Below are 8,687 nucleotides of genomic sequence, written 5' to 3'. Positions count from 1 at the left end.
ATTCTGGAGGAATTTCTGCAGCTCAGATGTCTTGCAAGTTGGTAAGAGAAAGCACGGCTTCTGTGGGTGGTTTTAAGTACAGTTCCATGTGTTTAGAGACCACGTTTTGAGGCCAGGGATAGGTTAGAGAGGTTTCTTACCTTCTGGCTCTGTATGGGGTTCAGCCTGGTAAACTTTCACATCTGAGCAGCTATGTGAAGATGCCATTGCCTGAGCAGAGGGTGAGCACAGTGGGAGAGGTAAGGGAAGTCAGGACCAACATACATAGGAGAATATCAATTATGGAAACTTTCAACCCTAGGAAGCCTCCTCTCACATCTCTAATACCTGCAGGACGTAGCCCTGTCTCTACTTCAAAATGTTCCCTTAATGTCACAAGACCAGCTTCATTCACATTCATGGTGTAATTCTAGTTTAATTTTACTTACAAAGGCAATTCTGGGTTTTCTTTTAAACAAACATTTACTTTTGGACATTTGTTGTATTGTATTTCCTATGTGAGTTTACTTTTCTGGAATCATATAGAGTTCTTCCTGAATGCAGGTTCCGAGTCAGATGGCCTGGAGGCCCTGAAATCTGTATTTTTAGTAGCATCACAATGCTGTGGCAGCTGCTGGTAAATCAGAGGTCACATTGGGTAGGTAGCAAGGCTCTAAAAGACTCAACTACTAGTGTCCTAGAATAGATCAGGCTCACAATTATGCTTGTGTTGTAAGGTCCAGGATCTCACTTCTTTGGAGCTGGATAGTGTGTTGTAGTTAAAAAAAAAAAAAAGAAAGAAAGAAAGAAAGAAAATAAAAAAGAAAAACACTTTGGCAATCCTGAATAAAAAGAACTGCACTGGGGGTGTCACTATCCCCAATTTCAAGTTGTACTACAGAGCCATAGTGATTAAAAAAAAAAAAACCAGACATGTTGATCGATGGAATTGAATTAAAAACACAGAAATAAATCCACACACCTATAGAAACCTGATTCTTTATGAAGAAGCCAGAAACACACACTAGAAAAAGAGCATCTTCAACAAATGGTGCTGGTCAAACTGGATGCATGCATGCAAAAGAATTCAAAAAGATCTACCTCAAGACACAGCTATACCACTCTTAGGCACATACCAAAACATACTCCATCATACCCCAGAGACATTTGCTCAACCATGTCCATTGCTGCTCTATTCATAATAGCCAGAAATTGGAAACAATCTAGATGTTCCTCAACAGATGAATGGATAAAGAAAATGTGGTATATTTACACAATGGAGCACTACTAAGCCATTTTAAAAAATAAAATCATGAAATTTACAGGCAAATGGATAGAACTAGAGTGAGGTAACCCAGACCCAGAAAGACAAATATGAGAAATACGGTACATATTTGCTTATATGTGGATATTAGCTATTAAGTCAATGATAACCAAGCTACAATCCAAAAATCCACGGAGGTTAGGTATAGAGTAAAGGATTGGGGCTTACAGATAGATCCCATTAGGAAAAGGAAATAGAATAGATAGTTATGGATGGATAGTGGTGGGGCTGGAACAGAGGTGTCAAGGGGGAGGGAGAAGAGGAGGGAGGGAGGGAATAAGAAAACACAGCTAAAATTAAGGGTCATTGCGGGGGGGGGGGGGGGGGGGGGGGGGGGGTGTTAATATGGCAACCTAATACAGTAGAAGCTTCCTAAAATATATACATGTATGAAGGTGATCTCGATGAAATTGCCAAATAATGGGGGAGAGAGAGTCCCAGCTAGCCATCTCTTATCAACAAAGGAAGTTTCCAGTACTAGGATTTAGTTACATCTAACTATATTGAGTTGTTGGCCAAATGGGATCCCACAGAAATCTCCAAACAACCCAAGTTGTTGCCAATACACTGTATACTATAGGCTGCTCTCCACAAAGTGACAGCAAGGCCCCACTGCTGAAGACACCTACACAACTCATTGAACATGGAAAAGTCCAGCTGGTGCCTATGCAGAGCCTCCACCCTTACATTCTAGCATCTTTGGTACAGGAAGGTACTCTGCATGCTGCAAAAAAGAAATGCAAACGCCAAGCCAGCCACAAATCCTCTGATCTACAATGATGTTCTGTCTGCAAGATATGCTAGGCCAATGGTGGCACAAAGTTTGTACCACCATTTCTAAAAAAAAAAAAAAAGAAGGAATAATGAAATGACTCCTAATGATATTTTGCTATACTCAGATTAGTACCTTGCTTAGCCATCATCAATGAAGCTTCCTCCTGCAGCAGATAAGAACAAACATAGAGACCCACACAGCCAGACATTATGCAGAGAGTAAGAAACTTTGGAACATTCAGCACTATATGGCATATCTCTATCAAATCCCTCCCCTCAGGGCTCAGAGAATCCCACAGAAGAGGAGGCAGAAAGAGTGAAAAAAAGGGGGGGGGGGTTGAAGGACACTAAGAAAACAATACCCTGTAGTGATATATTGTATACCCCAATAAAGCTTGCCTGGGGATCAGAGGACAAAGCCGGCCACTATATTAAACATAGAAGTCAGGCAGTGGTAGCACACATATTTAATCCTAGCATTCGGGAGGCAGAGATCCATCCAGATCTCCGTGAATTCAAGGCCACACTCGGAACAGAGCCAGACATCGTGGCACATGCCTTTAATCCCAGCACTAGGAAGGAAGGAAGATTTTTAAAACCTTTGGCATATGTGAGTCATGGAGAGTTTTTATTGTACTTTTATAGATAAAGGAACTGGAATTGAGAACTGTCCCTAATTTCAGAGCTAGAATCACATGGCTGAGACATTCAAATCCAGGCCCTTAATGCTTTTCCCACAATACAACAACTCCTGCTGGTCACCAGATAGAAATGTTCACACAATTAAACTATCAAAGTTCCCTGGTTTCCTAAGGACACAAGGGTGTTGGTGACTATTGGGGACACAGTTATCCTTGAGCTCACAGATAAGCACTAGGAAAAGCAGAAATGTTAAACACACAGGGTTGTCTCTTCAAAGGAAATGTATAGCCTGTTTTCTGTCCAGAGGCTGGGAATGGAGGTGGTTAACAGTCTAGGTGACCTCCACACTATCTGTAGGGCCAGGCCACACCTGACCCTCCAGACCCTAATAAACAAGAATGGAGGTGTTTAATAGCTTAGTGACCTTTGTGGTATCTGTATGACCAAGACCATACCAGACCCTCCCCGAAGCCCTTAAGATGTCACATGTAGTCTATCTGTAGAACCCATCTTAGTGGAAGAGGTGACATGTACTTTGAAAAGAGTTTCCATGTAATTATGCCTTAAGCTTTATTGTGCACATGGGATTATGTTACAACAGGAAACTTTTTCTAAATTCTACTGTACTTAAATACGCCTAATAAACTACCTGGTTTCAGACTCTAGAAGTTTGAACCAACACTGGCTACGAAGTCATGTTGAACTGGACTTCCTTCTTGCCTCACGTTTGCCTTACTCTGCCGGCTGTGGTGGTCACAGAGACATCCCACACACACTGGTGTCATGTTGGGAAGCATGACATCCTGTGATTCAATCTAGGACAAAGGTCTAGATCTTCCTAAACTTTAAAGTGCATATTATTAACTGGGACCCTTGTTAAAATGCAGGATCTGGTTTAGTATGTTTGAAGTGGGGGCCAAAGCAGCAGTACTAACAAGTTCCCAGTGAATTGAGGTGCAGTAGACCCCTGGGCCACACACTCAACTCTGTTGAGGAGCTTTCAAAATTCTAGATCTCTGGTTCCATCTTAGAAGCTGGACACAGCTGTTCTGACATTGACAAGTTTTAAAAGCTCTCCAAGAGGCAGAGTTGAGACTCAGTGTGATGCAGGGTTGGGCTCTTAACCGGAAACCAGTTGGGCTTTTGGATGACCTAGCTTTCAGACAATTACTCAGCTCTCCACCTAGATTTTCTGATAATAGATGAGCCATTGTTATCTCACACTTTATATCTTATACCATTTTAACTGCTGAACTCCTTGGAAATTCCACAGGGAAGTAACTCAAGAGATCTAGACATTTTGGCCAGAGCAGAGTTCTGGCCCATTTGCACCAGACTGAATCTGCTGTGGGCAGTGGGACACACAACCCTGAAATCGCCTCTCCTGTCACATTCAGTCTCATTTTGGATCAGATACAAGCACCAGCTTAGCCACAGGCATGTCCAGCCTGCAGCTAGTATGTACATGTGATTGAGGATAACTATGCAGTCCAATGCGCAATTGTAAACTTACAAAACTGTGCTTTAAGAAAAAAGTAATCAATTTCATGGTTTTCAGGCATGAACCTTCATAGATGACAATGATGTGTTATATGGTCAAAAAGTTGGACATACCTGATAATGTTTTCTTACCTTGCTATGGAGGTTACACATCACATTTCTATCAATTATTAGCTTAGAAACACAGTCCCTTAAGTATAGAACTGTAGGGCACCTCAACACACTCACATGAAGGCTCTGAGATAAAGTTCTTGGATGAAATATGGAATATAGACCCAGGCGAAACATACTACTAAGTTGTTTCAATTCAACCCTTACTAAGGAGTATCATCAAATATCTCTTTGGACTTAAAGGTACTTTGAAAAAAAAATCCCCAAATGTCAGTTAGAAATAGGAAGGTTTAGGACACTATGGTTTAGAAGTACTGCCTTTTGACAGTACATTCAGGGGTTAGAGGAATGCTCTTACAGTGTGATGGGGTGTGCTTGGGGACAGGACAAGACTGATCTGCCAAATGAAGAAGGAGCAAGTGGTACAAGCATAGAGAAACTGAGGTAAGTGTGAAGATAAGGAGGGCAGGGAGCTAAGATTAACCATGCATGAAGGCTCTGAGGGGCACCTGACACTGACTCTTGCTTGCAAGGAGTGTGTCTGCTGTTCAGTGTGAGCCCCTGGCAGCCTGTGCCCGCTAGCTCCTAGTGTACTCTGTGGATCTGCAAAACAAGCATGGTCTACAGATCATCAGAAATGTAGAACCTGTGGCCCACTCAGAATCAGAACTTGGATTTTAACAAGATCCCTGGCTGATTCCTACTCACACTTATATCATGAGGTGCACTGTGCTGCGTGGCATTTTATCCATTATGGCTGACATAGGAATACCCAAAGAAATTTATGAGCACACTGAAGATGAGGTGCCACTCTCTAGAGACTCTTATTGAATAGATCTAGAAGGCAGACTCAACAGTGGTTGAAGAAATATTGGACTAATACATATGCTTTGTGAGAGTGCTTATTTTATTTGAGGTGGAGAAGACCAAAGTTTTGAATTAATTTAGCACCAAAGGGAAAGTAACTTAAATTTTTGCACCTTGGGAACAAAAATCAGCAAATATGAGAAATCAGTGACACCCCACACACACAAGAGCCATCTGTGAAATGTTAGGAAACTGGGTAAGGAAACAGGGATAGGGTTTGAGTCAGTCTTTACTTCAACTTTGCAAACAGGATAATTCCAATGTCTTTGAGGACTTGAGGGCATCAGGGATCAAGTTACAGACTGCTATGGATTGGGTGTGGTTTAACTCTTTGGAGTTCAAGTGTTGGAAAATGGGTTCCCAGTTTAGCGATGTTAACAGGTAGGGTCTTCATCAGGTGGGGCCCAGATTCAGGTCATTACTAGTCCCTCCCTTTCCTGCCATGACTGATTCCCTCTCACAAGCAGCAAGAGCTAAGGTGATGTAACCAGAAGAGTCCTTACAATAAGCAGCATGCATCTTACTGTTTGGGTTTTCAGTCTCTAAAACCATGAGCTAAATAAACCTTATTTCCTTATAAGCTGGTGGTTCATTATAGCAACAGTAAGCTGATAAATACACAAACATCACTGGCCACAAGGCTGACAACATTCATATCAGACCTTTAATTGGTATCTACTCAGATGACAACCACATAGCCATTCATTTAAGGAAATGCTATATTTAGCTATCAGGGATCAATGTCCACCTATTAAAGACAGCCCCAAAAGGTGGGCTCCAAAAGCACTTTCCTAAGACAAATTTGCTATTTACCTTTAGAAGCCATCCCCATCACTAGGGGAAGACCAAGTGATGTCAGCAACACTCTGCCACAGTGCACCAAGGAATTATGTCCTCAAACTCCATCCTCTACCTCTGCTCAGACTTCTAAGAGACTATGAATTTCTGGTACAAGTTCTACTGGGTAAAACATCTCTTCTTGCACCTGCGCAAGTTGCTTAGCATACACCTTAGAGGTAGACTTTGAAAGGAGAGAAGAGCCACAGACGAAAATAAGTCAGGCCAACTTAATTAGTGCCATTCCATTTCCCCCGGCGATGCAAACCTACAGCTAAGGAATAATAAGATTTAGGTTTGGGTCAGAGATAGTAAGGATTAAAGTCACAGGTACCACAGCCCAGAGGATACGCCAGGACTACATACCTAGGTCACGGATGTGTATTTCGGTAGCTCTGAGCAGATGCTGGAAGCTGTGGAGTATCTTTGGACACGATGATCCCAGAGACTATTGCTTCACTTGGAGTAGTAGAATGGGAGTGGATAGATATGACGTTATAATAATAACTATCATCCAATTGTTTTGCTGGCTTGTCACATTGGAGATGACTGCAAAGTCCTTGATGTTTTCTGCTTGCCAGTTGAGGTCCTCTGGCTCTGTGATTACTGATCATCAACAATAAGCCATGGGAATGTTGGACCCATTTTTAGCCTCTTCTTGGCAATGAAAATGATGTCTTTTGCTTCTAGTCCCTTGGAATACTTCTTACAACACAGTTGTGTGGGTGTAAGAAGTCTGAAGCTGCCCCACTGCATGACAAGGCCCACATTATTGACAGTTCCCTAATGTCTGATTCTTATCAGACAATCAGCATCAACTGGTCAGCCCAATAATCCTGGTGAGCTGCATGGAACATAATAAACCACCTCAACTGAACCTTACACTCTGCCTAATGGAATTAGCAGAATTTTGAGTGGAATAAGGTACTAATTTTTAGGTTAGTTTGTCCCAGATGACCAGAAAAGAATTTGGTACCAGGATAGAATGTTCCAGTAGCTGATGAATAAATATTGGCTTTGGTTCTACATGATGGGTAGAAGATAGAAGACCACAGGAAAGCTGGTAGGACTGACTGAAGAGTAAAAAAAATTCTACAAAAGCTAAAGAAAAAATAATGTATATTACAAAGTGGTACAAGGTTTAGCAAAACTCTAAGACCCCAGGGAGATGTAAGAACATGTCCTCCAAGAAATGCTAGTGCCTGTGCACAGAGGTCACTCAAAAGCTACCTGGAAAAGAAATATAAATGTATATTGTATTCCCCAGTAATAATGTAAATTGCTTCTAATAATTGTGCTTGCTTAGGCTGAAAGGAACAAAGACACAAAAGATGACTTGATACACTATTATATATGCATTTCATAATAATTTTCATTATTATTGAATGGGATTTGGAGGAGGCGATGTGAAGGAAAGAAGCTATTTTTATAGGAGAGGAATATAGTTTGTACCTAGAAGACTATAATAGGGTAGGAGTAAATGCCAATTCCTTGACACTTCTCCTGAGAGATGTTGCCTGTGGCCTCCTATTGTATCAGTCCAGGCTTTGTGACTGATCAAGAGACTATGATAAAATGGGTCCCAATCTCTACAGATGGATAACTTCTGCCCTTCCTCCACATTTCCGTAGTCTGGGATGCTTGCTCTTAGCATCCAGCCACAACCCCATAAAGGAAGCCAAGAAGCCCTATGGAAAGGAGTTGGACTCGTTCAGCAGCCGTAGGCAAACTACGAGTATCGTTATATAGACTGATCAGGTTGTATTTAGGAATATATACATATACATAAATGTATGTAACAATGATTAATAAAAACACAGGATGTGAATTTGAAAGAGAGCAAGGAGGGATATAGAAGGGTTGAGGGGAGGGGAGTTAGAAATGATATAATTATACTATAATCTCAAAAAGAAAAGAAAAATTAAAAATTCAAACAAGTATGTAGTAATTAAATATCTAAATAGTTTCCACAAATTCAACAACCAAAAATATGAGTGTTTTAAACAAGCTCTTAGAAACAAAACCATTTTAAAGTCTGATTTTAGGAAAGATGGCTCAGCAGCTAAGAGCATTGGCTGCCCTTACAGAGGACCTGCATTCAGTTCCTAAGCACACCTCTTCCAACCTCCATGGACACCAGGCATGCATGTAGTGTGCATACACACATGAAGGCAAACACTCACACATATTAAATTAAAATAAACCTTCAGAAGATACAAAGGCCAACAATTTGATTTAATGAATTGATTTAAGTTACTTCAACTGTTCTTTGCTTTTATACTTTTATTATGAAATTATACAATTAGACTATCAAGTTAATATTGAAGGCTAGCAATATTTTTAGAGGGGTGAACTGGGCCCCAATGTAAAATGTATTTCCAACATGGTCCCAGTGAATGAAATGTTAGGAACAGTTCTATGGCTATGATTAAAGTCTTATCCAGATTCCACCAGCCACATGTCTATGCTGTGGACTCCAGTGCATGTTCTTTAGTGTCCTCATGGTGTCTTCTGCTGATCTTGGGAGCCTCAGTTCTGATCGCAGCTCTGATAGGACAGAAGACTTGAATTTTTTCTGATGGTGACTGAAAGGTAGACTCTGTCTGGCAAACAGGCCCTCTCAGTAGTAGGACCCAGGAGGTAAGAGGTAAGG

Source organism: Peromyscus californicus, unplaced genomic scaffold (assembly GCF_007827085.1).
Source record: "Peromyscus californicus insignis strain IS unplaced genomic scaffold, ASM782708v3 Scaffold_7__1_contigs__length_154581171, whole genome shotgun sequence".
Classification (NCBI taxonomy): domain Eukaryota; kingdom Metazoa; phylum Chordata; class Mammalia; order Rodentia; family Cricetidae; genus Peromyscus; species Peromyscus californicus.
The sequence above is the reverse complement of the archived record's forward strand: the minus strand, read 5'-3'. Positions refer to the sequence as shown.